Here is a 23,023-nt window from a genome sequence, read left to right on the forward strand (position 1 = left end):
ATATAAATAAATGCAAGGCTAATGAAAGACAGTTGAGGAAATCCAAGCATCACTTAGGAATGGACAGTTTGCTAAATAATTGGCTCTCTTCCCATCACCGAGGCTCTTAGGAACATTCATCAGATGTCTGCAGAGCACCTACTCTGAGCCAGATGCTACACACACAGCTTGGGGCATGAGAGCCGAGATCTATGGGCCAAGGAGGTTGACAGTTGCCACTGGCCCTTGTTTCCTGGGCAAAGTCCTGGTTTTCCAGTTTTTATCTGCTTCTGCCTAAGTGTTAATAATCCTCTCTTATATGTGTTAAAGTGTAGACATATGAAAAGACAAACAGCTGTCCCTACAAGGTTATAAGTTTGCAAAATGCATATAATTTCAAGGTTTAGTCTTTAACTTCATTTTTTATTACACATGAAAATCTCCGATGTTACATACAAAATTTATTTTAGCCATTCATTTCATTTTGATATACTCATTCTAATACTAAAGCTTTGCTTTAATCAAATGAGAAATCAAATCTGATATTATTACATCAAAATGTATACAAAGCAGGAGTTTGGCCTAGGAGCTGAGACAAACCAGGGGAGCATCTGAGCCCCAGTCCAGCCCCATGCCCAGCTCAGCAGTGGGGACATGTAGCAGTTTCTAGGTACTGCCTACTGAAAGTGCACAAGGCAGGCAGGCAAGCTCTAAGACAAGCCAAGAATATCCTGTCACAATGAAAAGGAAGGAAGCTAGGAAAGGATTCCCAAACTGCGTCCAATACTCAGAAATTAGCCTGATAAGGTGTTAGTGAGCGTCAACAAGCACAGAAACACAAGAGATATTCTTTTTTTTTTTTTGAAAGATTTATTCATTTTATTACAGCCAGATAAACACAGAGGAGGAGAGACAGAGAGGAAGATCTTCCATCCGATGATTCACTCCCCAAGTGAGCCGCAACGGGCTGATGCGCGCCGATCCAAAGCCGGGAACCTGGAACCTCTTCCGGGTCTCCCACGCCGCGGGTGCAGGGTCCCAATGCATTGGGCCGTCCTCAACTGCTTTCCCAGGCCACAAGCAGGGAGCTGGATGGGAAGTGGAGCTGCTGGGATTAGAACCGGTGCCCATATGGGATCCCGGGGCTTTCAAGGCGAGGACTTTAGCCTCTAGGCCATGCCGCCGGGCCCGCAAGAGATATTCTTAATACTTTGGTTCCCTATAGATGACATTAAGAGAACCAACTCTAGGGCCCAGCGTGATAATGCAGTTGTTAAAGTCCTCGCCTTGAACACCCGGGATCCCATATGGGCGCCGGTTCTAATCCTGGCAGCCCTGCTTCCCATCCAGCTCCCTGCTTGTAGTCTGGCAAAGCAATCGAGGACAGCCCAAAGCTTTGGGACCCTGCACCCATGCGGGAGACCTGGAAGTTCCTGGCTCCTGGCTTCAGAATAGCTCAGCTTGGGCTGCTTGGGGAGTGAATCATCGGACATAGGATGTTTCTCTCTGTATATCTGACTTTCCAATAAAAATAAAATAAATCTTTTAAAAAAGGAGAGAGAACTCTAGAAAATTGTCAAGAACCAAACCAAACACCTAGTTGGCCATTCCTATCAGATCTGCATCTTAAGGAAACCAGAACACTGAAGTTCCTTTTTTTGTTGTTAAAGATTTATTTTTATGGGCCCGGCGGCGTGGCCTAACGGCTAAAGTCCTCGCCTTGAAAGCCCCGGAATCCCATATGGGCACTGGTTCTAATCCCGGCAGCTCCACTTCCCATCCAGCTCCTCTGTGTATATCTGGCTGTAATAAAATGAATAAATCTTAAAAAAAAAAAAGATTTATTTTTATTACAAAGTCAGGTATACAGAGAGAGGAGGAGAGACAGAGAGGAAGATCTTCCGTCTGATGATTCACTCCCCAAGTGAGCCGCAATGGGCCGATGCGTGCCGATCCGAAGCCGGGAACCTGGAACCTCCTCCAGGTCTCCCACACGGGTGCAGGGTCCCAAAGCTTTGGGCCGTCCTCAACTGCTTTCCCAGGCCACAAGCAGGGAGCTGGATGGGAAGTGGAGCTGCCGGGATTAGAACCGGTGCCCATATGGGATCCCAGGGCTTTCAAGGCGAGGACTTAAGCCGCTAGACCACGCCGCCGGGCCCTGAAGTTCCTTTTGTAGCAGTATTCTGGCCAACAACTAAAGAAATGACAGATAGCAATCTGAACCCTCAGTGAATAAACAGCTCTAGACAAAGTCATCAATGACTGATAACACAGCAAGCATGAAACCACCAGCACTGTTCCTGGAGTTACACACCATCACCTATGAGCATCCCCCCAAGCTTGCAAAAAACAAACAAAAACCACTTCATCTTACCAAACCTGCAGAACTATTATTGGCAGGAAATAAAAGGAATTGGGGAATATATCAAACAACACCTCATGGATGTAATGAGCAATCATCAGACTATGGGAAACTATGCATCAAATGGCTTTGATTTAAAAAAAACAAAGTTGCAGGACACATCGAGAACGAGTATGAACCTATGAATCTGAAGACTTGACAGACATATTACCCACTCTTATTTGGGCCCCAATTCAAAGAAACTGAAAAAACAATTAAGAGTCTACTGGGAAACAGGGCACTGAATATGCAATGTTAGAAAATTTTTTAAAGTAACAATGATACGACTGTTTTCTTAAAAAGAATTTTTAGAAGTAATACAATGCCTAGAACTGCTTCAAAATGATGTGGGGAAAAGCAAGATAGGTGTAGGCAAATGTAGTAAGCGTGAATATAAATAAACAAAACTGAGCACATTTTGAAAAACAAGTGTTGTAGGTGGGCCCTGTGTGATGGCTCAGTAGCTAAATCCTCATCTTGCATGTGTCAGGATCCCATATAGCCACCAGTTTGTGTCTTGGCTGCTCCACTTCCCATCCAGTTCCCTGCTTGTGATCTGGGAAAGCAGTCGAGGACGGCCCAAAGCCTTAGGACCCTGTACCCGTGCGGAAGACCTAGAGGAGGTTCCTGGCTCCTGGCTTCAGACTGGCTCAGCTCTGGTCATTGGGGCCACTTGGGGAGTGAACCAGTAGACAAAAGATCTTTCTGTACTTCCTTCTCTCTGTAAATCCGCCTTTCCAATAAAAATAAAAATTTTTATTAAAATTTTTATTAAAATCCTTAAAAATTTACTGTAGTTTTAAAAGATTATTTATTTTTAATTTGAAAAGCAAGCTGAAAGACAGGGAGGGAAACAGAAAAATAAGAGAGAGATGTTCACCCTCCAAATGGCTGCAGTAGCCAGAGCCAGCAAAGGCTAAAGCCAGGAGCCAGGAACTATCATGGATTTTCCACATGGCTGGCAAGGCCCTGAGTTTCGGGCCATCATCCACTGCATCTCAGGTGTATTAGTAGGAAGATGGATCAGAAGCTCAGACTGGGGTTGGCCTTGTGCTACAGCAAGTTAAAATGCCATCCACATCGCAAACAAGCACCAGTTCCTGTCCTAGCTGCTCAATTTCTGATCCAGCTACCTCCCGCTGCACTCAGAAAAGCAGCCAAAGCTGGCCCGAGTGTTTGGCTTTCTGCCACCCCCAACAGGAGATCCAGATGAACTCTTAGCTTCTACCTGGCCCAGCCCTAATAGCTATTGTAGCTATCTGGCAAGTAAACCAGTGGATGGAAGATTTCTTTCTCTTTCTCTTTCCCCCCTTCCTTTCCATCTAACTCTAACTCTGCCTTTCAAACAAATAAATCTTTCTTGTTGTTGTTTTTTGTTTTTTTATTTTATTTTCCAAATAAATCTTTAAAATAAACCAGTACACAAACCAAACACTCATACGGAATTCAGGTGTTCCAAGTGGAAGTTTAACCTGCCATGCCACACCTGTCCCCAACTCCATTTGCTGATTACTTTCATACAATTTTTTCAAAGTTACTGTATTACTTGAAAGAGCAAAAATGTCAAAATTTAGAAACCTAAGAGACACTATGAGACAGGCATTGTGGCACAGCAACTTGAGCTGTCGCTTGGGATTCCAACATCCCATATTAGAGTGTCTTCATAAATATCATGAAATCTATAGTAATCTTTTGACATGCCTAAGGTATTTCAAAGGAAATCTCAACTATGACTTCAATCACAGCTTCCTATTAATGGACACTCTGAGAGCAGATGATGGCTTAAGCACCTGGGTCACAGCCATCTACACAGGAGATGCAGATTGAGTTCTGGCTCCCAGCTTCAGCCTGGCCCGGTTCCAACAGTATTGCTATCTCTCTCCTCCCATCACTCCCTCCCAAGATGGCAGAATACAGCGTGTAGTACATCAGCAGAAGCAATGTAAAACTACTTATTACCAAACTCCTGGTGGTAAAACACTGGCTGTATACTTGAGTAACATGGATCTAAAACCCTGTCGGTATTATCATCAACTACTTAAAAGGCTGGTTCAGTCTATTCTATCTTAAATTTTTTTTTAAACATTGCTCGGTATATAGCAGTAGTTAGTATCCACAAGGTCAAAACCTAATTCTGAGTGCTAACTTTAACAGTCCAGTTGTTTGCTGTTAATATGATTCATTCATATTCTCTGCCTTTCAAATGAAATGGAAATAAAATTTTTTAAACTCAGAGGTGGGCCCAGCGCCACTGCTTAGTGGCTAAAGTCCTCGCCTTGAACGCACCAGGATCCCATATGGGCGCTGGTTCTAATCCTGACATCCCCACTTCCCATCCAGCTCCTTGCTTGCAGCATGGGAAAGCAGCTGAGAATGGGCCAAACCCTTGGGACCCTGCACCGGCATGGGAGACCCGGAAGAAGTTCCTGGCTCCTGGCTTCGGATCGGTTTAGTACGGCCGTTGTGGTCACTTGGGGAGTGAATCATCGGACAGAACGTCTTCCTCTCTGTATATATCTGACTTTCCAATAAAAATAAATAAACCTTTAAAAAAAACTCAGAGGTAAGAGGGCTGGCTAACATTATAGTGTGTTGGATAAAGCTGCCACCTGCAATCCTCACATGCCAAATGTGTTCATGTCTTGGCTGCTTCACTTCAATCTAGCTCCTTAATCACAGCCTGGGAGAAGTGGTGGAGGATAGCCCAAGTGCTTGGGTCCCTATACCCATTTGGGAAACTCAGATGAAGCTCCTGACCCCTGTCTTCAGCCTCATTCATCACCAGTCCTTGTAGCAATCTGGAGAATAAATCAGTAGAGAGAAGATCTCGCTCTCTCTCTCTCCTTCTTCCTATCTCTATAACTCTACCTTTCATATAAACAAATGGATACATATTCCAAGTAAATACATTGCAATTTCATTGTCTCCAAAATAAGAATGCAGCATACTTTCACTCCATTTTAAGATGCTACTCGTGGGGCCAACGCTGTGGCATGGCAGATAAAGCCACTGCCTGCAATGCCAGCATCCCATCTGGGTGCCAGTCTGAGTCCTGGCTGCCACACTTCCAATCCAGTTCTCTGCTAATGCACCTGGAAAGCGAGCAGGAGATGGCCCACACTCTTAGGCCCCTGCCAACCACAGGGAGACCAAGATGAAGCTCCTGCTTTGTCCTGGACCAGCCCCAGCTGTTGAGACCATCTGGGCAGTGAACCAGCAGGTAGAAGATCTTTTTGTCTCTGTCTCTCCCTCTTTATTTATTTATTTGAAAGAGCTACAGACAGATGCTACTGGTCTGGTCAAGTCTATGGGAGATGCAAACGAAGCAGTTAAACTTTTGAGTGGCTCATCTTTGGCCACTCTCTCTGCCTTTCCCCAACACATATTGAACCAGTAAGTTCCCTTGCTTGAAGCTGTCCTGTCTATTCCAAATGCTCACACAACACCCCGGCTTAGGACCTAATCTCCTCATAGACTGTTACAATAGCCTTTTTGTCTCTCTCTTTCAAACACCGTACAAAGAGAGCTTCTAAAATAAATTTTCCTAAAGAATTTGGATTATATAACTCCCTAGCTACAAAACTTTCACTGGTTTCTGCAGCCTTGGTAAAAAAAAAAAAAAAAAAAAAAAAAAAAAAAACTCATCCAAAAAGAATACAAAAGCCCGTATCTACCTTGGATGAAAGTCCATGGGGCTTTTCCACTCATGGCCCCTTCCCCTGCCCCAAACTAGCATCCTCATGCTAATCATCAAATTCATGTAGACTTTTACCATCTCCTCTTTCCTGATCAGAATATTCCTCTTCACCCTCCAACACTATAATAAAATCTTGATCATCTTCCAAGTCCTTGCTTCAATTCCCCCTTGAAGCTTTTCCTGACGTCTGGTCAGAAGACCTTTCTCCTTCTCCTATCTGTAACAGAGGGTAGCTCACCTAAGGCACTGGCTTAGGTAACTGTCTACCAATAAATAAATTTAATCTGCACCCACTACCAGTTTTTGGAGGAAAATAAATCTACCCTACCCTGTGGCACCTAATGTGATGGTCTTCACATTGGGCTCCCTAGACACATGCAAGTTCAGGACAGGTTTAATTAGCACATTAGTTCAAGCAATGCAGGTGAGGAAGCAATTAACTCCTCCTCCTTCGCCTCTGTGAAAGGAAGATACACTTGCAATTCACTATGTTTTTCATGGAATACCAGGTTACTAACACACTTTGTTTACTAGCATGCTTAAGAGTACTTTTTCAGGCCAGTTGCCTAGCGGCTAAAGTCCTCGCCTTGAAGAGAAAAAGGATCCCATATGGTCCCCAGTTCTAATCCCGGCATTCCCACTTCCCATCAAGCTCCCTGACTGTGGCCTAGGAAAGTAGTCGAGGACAGTCTAAAGCCTTGGAATCCTGCACCCGTGTAGGAGACCTGGAAGAGCTCCTGGCTCCTGGCTTCGGATCAGCACAGCACCGGCCATTGCGGTCACTTGGGGAGGGAATCATCAGATGGAAGATATTTCTGTCTCTCCTCCTCTCTATATATATCTAACTTTGTAATAAAAATAAATAAATCTTTTAAAAAAGAGTACTTTGTCCTCCTTTAAAAATTTTTTTAAAGATTTATTTATTTTTATTGGGAAGGCAGATGTACAGATAGGTGGAGAGACAGAGGTGAAGATCTTCAGTCAGATGATTCACTCCCCAAGCAGCTACAGCGGCCTGAGCTGAGCTAATCCAAAGCCAGGATCCTGGAGCCTCTCCAGGGTCTCCCATGCGGGTGCAGGATCCCAAGGCTTTGGGCCATCCTCAACTGCTTTCCCAGGCCACAAGCAGGAAGCTGGATGGGAAGCAGGGCTGCTGGAATTAGGACCAACGTCCATATGGGATCCCGACACATTTAGGGCGAAGACTTTAGCTGCTAGGTTACCACACCAGGCCCCTAAAATCATGGTATCCTAATGAAAGGAATTTTTAAGTTCCCCTAAGTTGGGAGGAAAACTGAATTTTTAAAAAGTTTTTATTTATTTATTTTTTAAAGATTTACCTTTACTGGAATTGGAGGTCAGATTTTACAGAGAAAAGAGACAAAGATCTTCCATCTGCTGGTTCACACCCCAAATGGCCACAACAGCCAGAACTGAGCTTGATCCTAAGCCAGGAGCCAGGAGCTCTTCCAGGTCTCCCACGTGGGTACAGGGTCCTAAGGCTTTGGGCCATCCTCGACTGCTTTCCCAGGTCACAAGCAGAGAGCTGGATGGGAAGTGGAGCAGCCAAGACACACACTGGTGACTATATGGGATCCTGACACTTGCAAGGTGAGGATTTAGCCATTGAGCCATCACACCTGGCCCCAAATTACTTTTTTTTTTTAATTTGATAAGATAAATTGTAGAGAATGGAGCAAAGACAGAGCTGGAGCTCTACCATCTGCTGGTTCATTCCCAAATTGGCTGCAATGTCCAGACTCAGAATAGTCCTAAGAGTGAGGGCCAGGAATTTTATCTGGGTCTCTCGCACTGGTGCAGGGGCCAAGAACTTGAGCCATCTGCTGCTTTCCCAGGTACACTGGTGAGAAGCTGTATCAGAAGTGCAGCAGACAGAAATTAAACCAGTGCCCATACGGGGTGATAACATCACAGAGGCTTAAGCCATTAAGCCACATGCTGCTCTGGAAAGCTGTTTTTTCAAAAGCCCCATCTACCTGATTTTGCCAATCCCTTCCTCCGTTACCATAAAATAAACTGTTGCAAGGAATGGTTTAAATCAATATAGGGAGGGACTGGCATTGTGGCACAAAGAGCTAAACTGCTGCCTGAAACGATGGCATTCCACCTGAGCACTTTCTTGAGCCCTGTCAACTGCACTTCCAATCCAGATCCCTGCTAATATGTCTGGAAGGCAGCAGAAGAAGGTTCAGCAGAAGAAGGCTTTATCTAACATCCCACACCATCAGCCACATACTTCAAGTTCTTAATAGTCAAACCATCACGTGTAGGAGACTCCTGGCTACCAGTCTCCATGAACAGTTTCTTTCTTAATCAAATGAAATTGGCTACTGTCCATGTGCTCCTGGACACAGGGGCTCACCATCATCCTGAAGAGGGTCCCACTACTGTGCAAGCACTGCACACATCAATGGTATAAAGCCTGTTTCTGTACGAAACACAAGAAGGCTCAGACAGTTCCTCAGTAAGTCCCACATGAAAATGGCCCACGACAGACTGCCTGTAAGTCTCAAGATAACCTTCTAAGTCATTATGTCAAAGGAAACATTCGCTTCAATACAAAGACCAGACACATTATACACAGCACACACATACATATGTACAACATACGCTTTGATGAAAACTAACTTATCTATGAACAGACAGTCAAGCTGAAGTATAGAATTTTTCTAAACAGGAAATGGATTATCTGTGGAAAAACTAGTGAAATCTCAATTGCAGTTTAGCTGGTGATAATAAACTAATGATAGATTCTTGGTCTTGAAAAACATATCATGGTTATGTAAGATTTAAATCAGTAGGGAAGTGAAGCGAGAGATACACAAGTATTCTTTGCAACTTATCAATGCCACAAATGCCAGGCCCTCAAGGTATTTCTTTTAAGATTTACTTATTTTTATTGGAAAAGCAGATTTACAGAGAGAAGGAGAGACAAAGAGAAGGATCTTCCTTCCGCTGGTTTATGCCCCAAGCGGCCAGAGCTGAGCAGAGCTGAGCTGATCTGAGCCATTCCAGAGCCAGGATGCTGGAGCTTCTTCATGGTCTCCCATGTGCATGTAGTGTCCCAAAGCTTTGGGCTGTCCTCAACTGTTATCCCAGGCCACAGGCAGGGAGCTGGATGGGAAGTGGAGCAGCCGGGATTAGAACCAGCATCCATATGGGATCTCAGTACGTGTAAGGCAAGGACTTTGGCCACTAGGCTAGCACAGGCCAGACCTAAGTTATTTTTGCTATAATAAATAAATGTGATGTCCTTGCATACACATCTTTCAATACTTACGGCATCATCATCTAGTGAAATCTTCCATGCTTGGGTCCAAAAATATGTGTATCTTACAAGAGTGCTGAACTGCTTGAAGATGCTTTTACCATATTCCCATAGTGCTTTGAGCTAAGTCAGCCTCACCAGTTAATGTCAGGAGTCAGTCAGGTTATTTGCGCATTAGCCAGCTGGAGACTTATGTCAGAAAACATATTTACACAAGTTCATATGTAGATTCAGGTGAAAAAAACCAAGCCCATTTCTAACTGATAGTCTTTATCAAGCAAACCTGAGAAAGCTTAAAAATATCAAATTCAAAAATACAAAAATAGCTCTAAAAAGAATCTCACTGGATCTGGCGCAACAGCTCAATGGCTAAATCCTTGCCTTGCAAGCACCAGGATCCCATAGGAACTCCAGTTTGTGTCCCGGCAGCCCCACTTCTCATCCAGCTCCCTGCTTGTGGCCTAGGAAAGCAGTCAAGAACAGCCCAAAGCCTTAGAACCCTGTGCCCATGTGGGAGACTAGGAAGAAGCTCCTGGCTCCTGGCTTCGGATTTGCTCAGCTCCGGCTGTTGTGGGCACTTGGGGAGTGAACCAGCCGACAGAAGATCTTTCTCTATAAATCCGACTTTCCAATAAAAATAAATCTTAAAAATATGCGAGAAAGGGATCATGTAAGCTCATGATGCAAGACCAAGAATATACATGAATAGCAGTAAGGGTGTAAAAAGATACTTTTTTCATATTTTCCTGTAATCCTCAAATACTTTTGAATTTTTAAAATTTATTCCCTTTCATCTGAAAGGCAGAGAAAGATTGCCACCTTCTGAGTTACACACCAAATATCTACCGAAAGTGAGGTCTGGGGCAGGCTAAAGCCAAGATCCCAAATCTGGGTCTCCTGTTTGGTTGTCAGGGACCCAAGTAGTTGAGCCATCACCTGCTGTCTCAAGGTGCATATAACCAGGAAGCTGATGGGAAGCAGAGGAGCGGGCATTCATACCTGGCCCTCTGATATGCAACGTGGGCACTCCAACCAGCACTGAAACTGCTGTGCCAAAGCCCACTCCAAACCAGTTTTTAAAATAGATATATATGTTTTGAAAAAAATAGGAAAGTTAATTTTTCTTTGATGCTATCTTAGAAATAATCACACTCAAATAAGGAAAGGACAGCAACAAAATGTAGATATATATTTTTAAATGGCATTCATTCATGACAAATGGCTAAATGTTTGCTATGTAGGGACTTCATAAAGTTTGTAGAAAATGTAATTAAAAGATGTACGTTTATATTGGAATAAAAATTTTAGAAATTCATGCATAGGCTTTTAAAGATTTATTTATTCTTACAGAAAAGGCAGATTTACAGAGAGAAGGAAAGACAGAGAGAAAGATCTTCCATCTGCTGGTTCACTCCCTAACTGGCTGCAATGGCTAGAGGTAAGCTGATTCAAAGCCAGAATTCAGGAGCTTGTCTCAGACCTCCCACATGGGTGCAAGACTTTGGGCCACCCTCCACTGCTTTCCCAGGCTATAAGCAGAGAGCTGGATGAAAAGTGGAGCAGCCAGGACACAAGTTGGCACCCATATAGAATGCAAACGCCTAGAAGATTAGCAAGTTGAGCTACTAAGATGGCCCCATATATTTTTAATAAGGACACAGAACAATACACCCACTCTGGACAATGGCTTGGGAGTTTTTTTCATTGCAATTTTTTGGATCAATGTATTTATTTTTATTTAAAAGTTAGATTTTACAGAGAGAAGGAGAGACAAAGAGCAGGTCTTCAATCCACTGGTTCACTCCCCAAGTGGCCACATCATCCAAGGCTGAGCAGATCCAAAGCCTGGAGCTAGGAGCTTCTTCCAGATATCTCAAGTGGGTGCAGGAGCTCAAGGACCTATGCCATCCTCTGCTGCCTTCCCAGGCCATAAGCAGGGAGCTGGAACAGAAGGGGAGCAGCTGGGACAAGAACTCTATGTGGTGCCGGCACTAAAGGAAGTATTAGCCTACTGCACCACCGTGCCCTCCCCAGGTGTTTCTTCGGAAGTTAAACATCCATGCCAAGTTACCCAGCAATCTTGCTTCTAAATATTTACCGTCAAGAAACAGAAACTTACATTCACTCAGAAACCTGCCCAACAATGTTGACAGCCACTCAGTCATAACCCCCAATGATGGAAAGTAATCAAAACAGCCAGTGTGCATCTGTACCGGGGAGTGTTATTACTTGGCAACAAAAAGCAACAAACTGTTGACACCCACAAAAACCAGCTCTATTCTGAGTGACAGCAACCAGTCTCCAAAAGTTGCACACTATGGTGCCCCAGTTCGCATATCTCCGAAGACCAAACCACAGTTGACAGACAATAGACCCATGGGGTGGGAGGTGGAGGCAGGGCAGGAGGGATGGCAAGAATGCAAAGGGACAGAGGGACAGTAGGAGGAGGCTTTTGGGGTGTGGAACTGTTCTGGATCCTGATTGTGATGGTGGCTACACAGCTCTAAACACGGACAGACAGCCACAGACGTGCGTGTACATCAAAACACCAATTTTACTGTACAGTAATTTTAAGTTTCTTGTTTCTACAAGCCAGAAGACACTTAAGATTCTTAATTCTTTTTTTTTTTTTTAAAGATTTATTCATTGTATTACAGCCAGATATACAGAGAGGAGGAGAGACAGAGAGGAAGATCTTCCGTCTGATGATTCACTCCCCAAGTGAGCCGCAATGGGCCGATACGTGCCGATCCGAAGCCGGGAACCTGGAACCTCTTCCGGGTCTCCCACACGGGTGCAGTGTCCCAAAGCTTTGGGCCGTCCTCGACTGGTTTCCCAGGCCACAGGCAGGGAGCTGGATGGGAAGTGGAGCTGCCGGGATTAGAACCGGTGCCCATATGGGATCCCGGGGCTTTCAAGGCGAGGACTTTAGCCACTAGGCCATGCCGCCGGGCCCAGATTCTTAATTCTTTTTAAAATAAATTTTCCAATTAGTCAAGTAAATTAAAGTGCCTTTTCTTTTAAAAAAAATCTTCATGCCAAGAAAAGAACACATTCAGCTTGGTCTCAGTTTTCCTGCTGGCAAAATAAGGATGATAACATCTACTCAAAGGGTTATGGCGTGAGTAAGTGGCAAAGACTTGCTACGTGATACAGGCGTGTACACATGGTAGACTCAAATCTGGTTGCAGAAAGGAAAAGCAATTCCAGCCAAAACCAGGAGGCTGGGCCTTCCAGGGGACCCGGTTTTGATCTCTGCTTTTCAACTCTCTCTGAAAGGCAGTCCAAGGCCACACTCTGACTTCACCCCGAGGTAAACATCCACCCTGAGTTCCTGCAGCATTTTTCTTCTGTAATTGCTCTATACATATAAATTATTTTTATATATATGTAAATTATTGTTTTAACCAGGCCCTAGGTGAAAAGATCACACTACTGAGTTGCAAAAAAAAAAACTCGTTCTACATATTCATTAGCCCCCTTCATCCTACCTAACATAATGAACAGTTAACTGTTTGCAGATATGTGTGTTAAGCAGTAGTAGGTATCCTACCTCTTGGAAGACTACAGCTTTAAATGCCAGGCAAAACGAGATCCAACCGTCACCCTTTCCAGCTGTTCAGCTGTTTGAGGATGACAAACACAACCATCTTCTTCACACCACACTTGCCAGCCGTCTCCTTTACATCCCTACCCTAAGCACTGCCTTTACCACTACCCTCCACTTCGTTTGATCCACACAGCTTATTTACAGCAATATAGTCCAACAAAACACATGAGCAGCAGTTTTTCAAACTGCCTGCCTTAACTCAGTGTTTCTGAATCGAGTAGAACTCAGAATAAAAACGAACAGACTACAGTAAAGGCGGCTGCTGCTTCATGCAGCTTTTGCTTCAGGTGTGGGTGCGGACAGGAGTGGATAGGTGTAGGCACGCAGGTACTGCTCCTCACCGGGAATCAAGGTCAGAAGGTTTGAGAAATACCACTGGAGGGAATTAAATCAACAACCCTTCTCAACTGAGAACAATCCAACTCTGCAGCAGTTGGTGTCCGTGGCAGGACTCCTGGAGGCCCGTGGAGCACTCTTAAAGAAATAAAGTTATCTAACTTCATTTTTTTTAAAAGATTGATTTATTTTTATTACAAAGTCAAATGTACAGATTGGAGGAGAGACAAAGAGGAAGATCTTCTGTCTGATGATTCACTCCCCAAGTGACCACAACGGCCAGTGTTGTGCCGATCCGAAGCCAGGAGCCAGGAGTTCTTCCAGGTCTCCCACACGGGTGCAGGGTTCCAAGGTTTTGGGACGTCCTCGACTGCTTTCCCAGGCCACAAGCAGGGAGCTGGATGGGAAGCAGGGCTGCCAGGATTAGAACCGGCGCCCATATGGGACTCTGGTGTGTTCAAAGTCAGGACTTTAGCTGCTAGGCCACTGCACTGGGCCCAAAAGTATTTAGCTTCTTATGAGAGGTAAGGAAAGCATTCAGGGGAGACTGGAAGGCAGAGCAAATGAGCTTTTGGGCCCTGACTTTAGCATCTGACAAGATGAAATAGATGCATGCATGTTTACTTCTATGCCACAGCCTAACAGGAAGAAACTTGCCACCTGAAATTAGATAAGTTTATTTTTCCTGCTATGCATGAATACATAATCCATAATTTTCTCATTTGAGAATATTTTTTTCAATTTACCAAACTATATAAGACTTTTTAAAAATTATATGTCAAATAACCATATATTTTTCTCCAGGATATAGATTAGAAACAGAAACAAATTTTCTTCTGTTCTTGAAGAAGTTATAGCTCTACACCTTTGCTGTGTAAATATGCATAGAGACTTTTTTAGACTTTTTTCTTTGCGAATAACCTTTTGAATCACAGCTGTATTTCAAAAGAATCTGGCTTATATGCCAGGAGATTATAAATAGCCTATTTAAAAAAATAAAGATACTCAGCTGTATAAGGATTTAGAAAACTACCTAATCTATTTCTTCTCAGAAGCAGATCAGGAAGTGTCACTAATGCTAACAAAATCAGGGCAGCCCCGTTACCTGGCAGTAACACCGGCACGGCGCGCTACTGCTTCAGCTCAGCACTGGAGACATCTCAGATACTCCCTTGTGGCGGGGCTGTGCTGGGCACTGTGGGCTGTCCCTGGACACCAGCAGCACACTCCCATCTCCCGCCAGCCAAAAACCTTTCCAGGCACTGCCACACGTCCTCCAGAGGCAAGAGGGCCTGTGGCTGAGAACCACTGCTTTACAGATTTATGCATTAAATGTTATCTCCGTGTTTGGGCAACAGAAAGTACGGGATGGATTGCATTACTACCAATAAAGCGAAACTCTTGATCACATGCAGTTTTTACTGGAGACAATGAGGTTTGTGCAGTGAGCAGAGGGAATGCCTCTATTGCATCCTAGTAATCAACTAGGTGACAAGTCTACCAAACTCCAAAGTATTCAAGACAAGTTTAACTAAATTTTTCATGCTAATATTTATTTTTTTCAAAACTTGGGGTTCCAGAAGATTGAACTACATGGCATTTGTAAAACTTGTATTAAATATTTTTAATACTTAGAAAAGAAGGAAAGATAAGAAAAAAACCTATTTAGCAGTTATAAATACCTTATTATATTTATAATAGTTTTAAAGAAATTTTATTATTTTCTTTATTTTTTTTTAACTTTATTTATTTTTATTATAAAGTCAGATATACAGAGAGGAGGACAGACAGAGAAGATGATCTTCCATCCACTGACTCACTCCCCAAGTGGCCTCAGTGGCTGGAGCTGTGCCAATCCAAAGCCAGGAGCCCAGAGCCTCCTCCAGGTCTCCCACGCGGGTGCAGGGTCCCAAGGCTTTAGGCCGTCCTCCACTGCTGTCCCAGGCTACAAGCAGGGAGCTGGATGGATGGGAAGTGGGGCCGCTGGGATGAGAACTGGTGCCCATATGGGATCCCAGCGTGTGCAAGGCGAGGACTCTAACCACTATGCTATTGCGCTGGGCCCGAAACACTGATTTTTTTTTTTATTAATAGATACATGTTCACATTTGTCAAATTTTTAAGAATATATGTGATCATAGCAATATTATTCATAGCCAAAAATGAGAAATAGCCCCAATTTCCACCAATGGCAGAATGGCCAATTCAAAAGTAAAAATTATAAAACATGCATATGAATGGGTTTGTGAAAAACTACCAATGTTGTTTGTGTAGGAGAATAAACTACACTGACACACTATAGGGGGAGTCTGACAGACATACTTCTGAGCTTATAAGGCCAGATACAAACAAGTACATACAGCAGTTCACTTCTATGAAGTTCCATGGAGCAGGAAAAACTATTCTGTGATGGCAGAACTCAGGCCAGCAGAACCCTCTGGCAGAGCAGTTAACAGAGAAAGGAGCCGAGAAGCTTCTGGGAGGCTAAGAAATCTCTTTCCTGTGCTAGGTGCTGATGACAAGACCTCACTGACCTGCGCACCTAGGACTTCCCTGTGTTTCTATTTGTACATTAATCAGAAATTTACTTTTAAAAATACATACATACATACATATATATAGCAAAGTACCTACTGTCTAGCTTTCCAGTCATTCAGTTCAGCCCTCAAGAAACAACCTACATTACAAGCTTCTCATGGAGCTAATAACCTCATAGTCGTAGCCACTCTCTTACCACACAGACAGCAGCACATTCTGAACACTGTCCTGCTCCTTCTTCATTCACACCACAGATTACAGATTTCTTTCCATAGCAATATATATTTCCTCTTTCTTTTTGGCAGCTACATAATATTTACTCTGCGTAATATTTACTCTACATAATATTTACATCAGCGTAACTACTATTTCCAAAGTTCTGCTGAGTTAATTTTAATCTTAGGAGCTGGTGCTAAGGCGCAACAGGTTAAACTGCCTTCTGCAATGCAGCATCCCAGTATGGACTGAGTCCCAGCTGCTCCACTTCCTATCCAGCTGCTTACTAATATGCCTGGGAAATATGCTTTCCCAGGCATATTAGAGGGTGCACCCACGTGGAGACCTGGCTGGAGATCCTGGCTCCTGGCACTGATCTGGCACACCGGGGCCACTGAAGACATTTGGGAAGTGCACCAGTGTAAGGAAGCCCTCTCCTCTTTACTTACAAATATATATATATATGTATTTTTTATTTATTTGACTATATACTAAAAGGAAAAATGTTGGACTCCCTAGCATGAAGAGCTTTCAGGGAGGTAACACTGAACTCCAACTCTAACAATATTTTAACACAGGCAAAGTCCCTGACTGTCCCTGTCACAGTATTAGAAAGATTTTCTCAGAAAACTGAAATCACAAACTCTCCTCTCTGAAACACAACTTCTTCACGTTTCAGTGTTCAAAGGTCACTAATAAAACAATTCATCATGGCCTCGTTATGCTGGCTAAGTCTGCTCATTTTGTAGGTCACACAATATAAGAAGCTCTGTCCCACTGAATCCCAAAAACAGAATCAAGGTTTCAAAGCTGAAAAGCATAAACGTATTAACAACAAAATCAGCCTACACTGTGTCTCCTTGTTTAACCTGGCAAGAGTCATGCCCTCTGCTGGTGCACAAACAGCCGCGACTAAGAAGCCGGAATATAGAGACATTCTTTTCCACCTCTGTTCTCCATCAACAGTCCCTTCTCACCACATACTCATTGGTTTTGTCAAAAAAACTGGCGAGCCAACCGGCTCTCTGCTAGGGGTGGGGAACAGTTTTACTGCCAAGGGCCATTTGGATATTTATAACACCATTCACAGGCCATGCTAAATTATCAACTTAAAAATTAGCCTGCTATACATGTACTGAATTTCCACTCCTGCTTAGGACTGCCGTGGTAGGGACAGAGCAAATGATTTCACGGCCACAAAAAGACCCAGTCATCCCCCACCTGTCAACTAGGCCATATGACTTTAGTAACCCAGGAAAAACAATAAAAGTTTACTCAGAAAAATGCATGATCGTTGAGAACAAAATCTTAATTTAAATTACTTAAATTTTTGTTTGTTACATACATCAGAGCTTTTACTATTGCACACTCTGGTCAATTGAACTTTTTCAGATATACTGCAAAATCTATGGCAAGCCAATATCTTCTTATCAACAATTCAACATTAGCTACTGATTACTTGATGGGTAAGCTCTCCAAACTCAGGGCCAGCACCACGGCATCATGGATAAGGCCACTGCCTGCCCTACAGGCACCCCATTTGGGCACCAGTAGGTGTCCTGGCTACTCCACTTGCAACCCAGCTCCCTACTAGTGTTCTTGGGAAAGCAGCAGAGATTGGCCCAAGTACCCACAGGGGAGATCAGGAGGAGACTCCTGGTTTCAGCCTGGCCCAGTCCCAGTGGTTGCAGCCATTTGCATGGAAGATAGCTGCATGGAAGATAGCTCTCTTTCAGTGTCTTCTCTCTCTTTTTATCTGTAATTCTGCCTTTCAAATAAATGAATAAATCTGACAGAAGGAAATTAGCAAGGAAGAGAAAGGATTAGCATATTGTCTTTAAGCCAACCCTAAGGCATCACTGACACGGCTACCCTGCCTGAAAAACGTCCAGGTAACTCTCGTGGATTCAGATCTATCCAATACTACCCTGCAAAAATAACAGTTAATTCTTTTCCTTAATTTATTTGTGAGGGAGAAGGGGGGCCTTGGGGGAAGGGAGCAGGTGTGGAGAGCTTAATGGAGCCCATCTGCTGGTTCACTCCTCACATGCCTTCAAGGCCAGCAGCTCCCAGGTCAGTCAATCCAAGTCTCCCAGGCAGTAGAAGGAACTCCATTATCTGACCCACCACTGCCTCCTCCACACCGAATTTACTTTTCAAAAACAAGTATTCAATTTCTTAGATTTTATTTTGAAAATCAAAAAAAGGATGCATTTTATCAAACTGTTCTTGGCTAAAAATAAATAAACTAACTACATACACTACCTATAGGCCTAAAGCTGAGTTAATAACACCTGAATAGATTAAAAGATCTTCTTTATCTTTCCTCTCCCCCACCAAAGTAAAAAAAAGCAAAAGGTCCTAAGCTCACAGCTCTAATAACAGTTTATGATCGAAGTCTCAGAAAAGCAATGCGAAGAAAATGTCCATAAGTAGTTTTAAAAAATCAAACATAACTACTGTGTAAACAAACAGATTAACTAAAATAAGCAACTGATGTCTCCACTGATTCTACCAAGCGCTTTATGGCTTGCATTAACCATGAAAATTTACACAAGGCTTTGCATGTGATTCAACTCTGGACACAGAACTCATTGAGATACCTTAATGTCCTAAACCATGCCTTTCACCACATAAGCTTTGAATAGGCTTAAAACAAGCACAGACCGTGGGGAACATTTGTAGCATTTGGAGCTAGGTTTTATTGTCTCCAGCAAGTTCAACCAGCCACAGGGCAAGAAATCAAAGTTCCAATAAGCACATTGCACCTGCAAGACCTAGGCAGGCTCCAAGTCAAATATTTGCAATTTTTTTTTTCATCTCAAATCTGCCCAAATGAAAGAATGCAGACTGCAGTACCTGACCTCTCAATCCTGTCTTAAGCCAAATGATCTGCAGTTTCATTCCAACAGGCCCTGTCTCCTACCATTACTGAGTCCTTAATAGGAACATAGGCCAACACCGGCGTTGGGAGCTTGCCTACATGATTGTTAATCTTCCTAGCAAATCTCATTCTGTCCATGAGAAAACTTAGGCCAGGGAGCTCAAGGTGCCCTGCTCAAAATCACAGAAGCCACAATATGGTGGCGCTGGGATTTAAACTTCGCTCTGCTTGGTTCCAAAGAGCCATCTCCCATTAGCAAAAGTCATGAACCGCAACACTAGATCACCTCAAGCAGAGTACATTCAAGTTCCAACTGTCTGAAACGAGGATAGCAGCAGAAAAAAATGCCATGCCTCAAAACAGGGTACAAGCCCCAATCGCTCCCAACAAGGAGGTCCAAAATAGAAGACAATCTTTTTTTTTTTTTTTTGGCTGTCTCTCAACTGTTGTTTTAGAACAAGGGAAACGAAACTCAAGAGCACTCACAGTTTTAGTAAAATTATCTAAAACCCCTGAGAAAAGAAGGGCGACTCCTTTTTCTAAACAGCTCACGTTACCGTTGTCTTCTTCGATAGGCTTCAAGACCTTCAAAATCACATCAGTAGCATTACTAATCGACTCCACTCCCCCATCCCACCACACCCCACCAACTTAAAAAGTATTTTCTTACCACACTACAAGATTACTTCCCATACTCGCACCAGACACGGAAACAGCGCTAGGTGCCATGAGTCAGATCTTGAGGGCATGGCTACCAGAGCGGAGGTGCTGCTTCCCCTGGGTGGGAGCTAAGGATCTGAAACCTCGGGGAAGTGTGTGAAGCGGCAGCTACTGGTCTTAAGGAGGGGGAGCTGCTGGCCTTCCTCCATGCTCCACCACTTTGTAATGGTTTCCCAGCTCCAAACCTCTCAATCTGTCCAGGAGGGACAGGGCTGCTCCCACAGCCATGTGTGGTTACAGGATCAGCTGCTCCACAGGGTGTGAGTGACTGGTTCCGCAACACGAAGCCGAGGAGGCACACTGTGCCCTCAGATGGGAATGGTCTGTCACTACTCCATGTTGACAGACAAAAAGTAGCATATATGCAACTTTGAAATGGTTCGGGGTTTAAGTATAGGGAAATAATTTCCGATAGTAAAACTTCAGGTGTGACATGAATAAAAATGAGGGCCTATAATACAAGCCACTTCAAGCATGTATATTAGGTAATAAAAATGTGATATTTGCAATCTCAGCACGCTTTCAGGCTTCTCGGGGTATGCTGCCCGATTATTAGAATATTGTTCTTCAAGTATGTGAAACAGGTTCTATGCAAGATTCCAAAGCTTCCTTACCTCCCAAAGTACAATAACACAAATTCTTTGAACTCACATGACCCTCTGCCACCAAAATGTGGAAAAAGAATTCTCAAAAGATTTTCTTTTAAATAAATTTTTAAGAAATTCTTTAGAACTACAAGCTCCTGAAGAACTGATTTCTGTGCGGATTTAACATCACTGCCCACAACACCATCACAAACTGGAATAAGCACCTCCTTGTTTGAAAGATGATCAAAAGGCAAAAGCCAGAATAATTTAAACAAACAAACAAACAAACAAAAAAATATATATATAGCTGACCATTCAGCACCTGATTACTGATAGAACGATTGCAAAGGTCAGGTGGGGCTCTAGATTCCAAACATGGAGACCAAATTTCCTAACAACACAAATTCCTCAGTGAAGTCAGGCTTCTTAAATGGGCGAGCTGGAGGATATCTTCACCCTACATACAGACAAACAATCCTATTTAATAAAGTCTGGAAAAGACTCCTTCACAGGACAGGTGCTTTGCTATGGAAAACGGCGAAGCCTTCCTAGAAGACATCCCTCAACCTGCTGCTATAAAAGAGGCCACAAACTTCGCTGCTGACATCCGCTACATTTTAGAAGATAGTGGCAGAGACACATTATTATCCACCGGCCAAACTTAAAGTTCTCAGATTTTTTTTTATTCTTCTGAAAAACTCACACACATTTTTACAGGGAGATGGAGGAAATGATCCCTTACAGACACCTAACTCACTGTAATCAAACAACATAACACAAGGATACGCACATAAACTATTTTGCTGTTTATTGCTCTGGGTCAACAACTCTAATCTGCAAGCAGAGCAAAGCCAAACGCAGAAGGCATGTTCCTTTCACTTTTGCACAATGTAGATCTAATCCCTCAGGTCCCGGGACCAACTTCAAGACGCCTGCAGCTGCAACTCAAAAATTATGTGTCTCAGTCCATCCAGGGTCCCAAAAGCTTCTGCAAACCCCTCCCCCAAAAGGTTAAGCGACACTGAAGGAAGGCGTTTCCAGGACCGCTAAAACTCAGGGGTGACGGTAATAATAAGCAGAGTTGCACTCAAGGTAGTTTTTAACGCAATATATGGGGTGCCTGCACGGATACCACTCACACACCGGCACTGAACACTCACACAGAGCCCAGCAGTGGCGGCTCCTCACCCCTACCCCACCCTGAGCACACACGTTGTCAACAAAGCATTCCACAACAATACAGGCCTGGCCACCCTCTGGAGTAACATCCACGGCCATTCTTCCCCAAACGGGGCCCCGTGCACTGCCACGACCACAGATGCCAAACATGCCGCCAATTAGGATGGAATTCCCACACACACGCACCCCATATGTTTCAAATGCACGGGGTCGGAGCGTCTCTCAGGTGCCACGGAGAACCTGCCCTGATGCACTACATCAGGGACCCACGCGGGGACGACTTTGGGGAGCAAGCAGAGCAGCCGCCGGCAGGCACATCCTGCTAACACGGTTGCGGAAGACACCCTTCTCCAGAGGCCAGGCGCATTCCTTTGATTGGCACAAGCCGCTTCTGACAATGGATGCGCGGTGACAGGGGCTGCTGGGCGACCAGGAAGTGTGTGCGTGCCTTGGGGGAGGTCGCCCCAGATGGGCTCAAAGGCGGGCCCGTGTAAAGACGAGCATATGGATTCTGAATTCCTCCAAGCACACTCGGGAGGCGAGGCAGGGGCACGGGTGCTTTTCACGGAAGACAGTCCTCGACAATGAACGTGTTACATGCAGACTGCGACGGGGGTGTCACTGCTTTCGTTGTCTCATAGCTAAGAGACTCTTACGGCAGAGCCCGGATCGGAGGTGGGGGTGGGGGTGCAGAAAGGTCCGTGCGACCCACCCGGGAGTGAGTGCTGGGATGCACATCAAGTGTGTTTTCTCTTCAGGCCAACACAATACTCCCGGGGAGGGGGGAAGGAGGTTGGAGCCTCGCAAGCAAGCCCCCGGCGGGGGAGGCAGTGGGTGCAAAAACCACCAGCTGCAGGGCAAGAGGACCGGCCCGCTAGCCAGTGCCACCCCGCTCCCTCTCAGGCCTCGGGGCCAGCCGACTTGCTGCAGAATTGCAGCCCAGCCCGGGTCGGCCGGGGAGAGGCGAGGGGGACAGGAGCGCAGCGCCCCCCGACCCGAGCTCGGGGCCCAGAGAAGCGCAACGCCCCGGGGGCCTCCCCGCCGGATGGGGGCTGCTCCGGCCTAGTTAGCACGCAGCTGCTCAGCCCAGGACTCTGCCGGCCCGCGAGGCCCGGCCCGGCCCGGTGGAGAAGCAGAGCTGCTTGCTGCTTGCCACCCGGGGCGCCGCCGCGACGCTGGCGTGTGCGTGAAGGAGGGAGGCCCTTCCTTACTCACCCGGGCCGGCCGCCCCCGCCGCCGCCGCCACCGCCGCCTCGACCGCCGCCGCGGCGGTACATCCCTGCGGCGGGCGCCTGTCGCCGCGGCGCTCGAGCAACAACCGCCAGCCGGGCCGGCCCCTCCCCCTGCCCAACGTCCTCGCTCAGGGCCGCTCCTCAGCCCCAGCCTCGGCCGCCCTCGCCGCCGCCGCAGCGCTACGTGGCCGCCGCTCCGACGTCTCGCGACTCCCTCCCGAGCGCGCGAGGGCGAGCGGGCCGGCGGGGCGGGCGGCGGGGGAGGGGGTGTGCGTGTGTGGATGTGGGCGAGAGGGGGCGGGGAGGCGGCGGGAGCGCGCGCGCGCGCCCGCGGTCCTGTTCCCTCGCGCCTCCT

At 45.2% G+C, this 23,023-nt stretch overlaps 1 protein-coding gene across 1 annotated transcript in view; it reads right to left on the reverse strand.

The window, feature by feature from the left end:
• Nucleotides 1-22,973, reverse strand: part of ZNF652 (zinc finger protein 652) — a 60,922-nt gene extending 37,949 nt beyond the window's left edge. The window contains exon 1 of the mRNA XM_058675865.1: nt 22,652-22,973. The gene's annotated coding sequence lies outside the window, so the exon portion shown is untranslated. The remainder of the gene's footprint in view (nt 1-22,651) is intronic.
• Between the last annotated feature and the right edge of the window lie 50 nt (nt 22,974-23,023).

The sequence above is a fragment of the Ochotona princeps genome, chromosome 17 (assembly GCF_030435755.1).
Source record: "Ochotona princeps isolate mOchPri1 chromosome 17, mOchPri1.hap1, whole genome shotgun sequence".
In the NCBI taxonomy this organism is placed as follows: Eukaryota; Metazoa; Chordata; class Mammalia; order Lagomorpha; family Ochotonidae; genus Ochotona; species Ochotona princeps.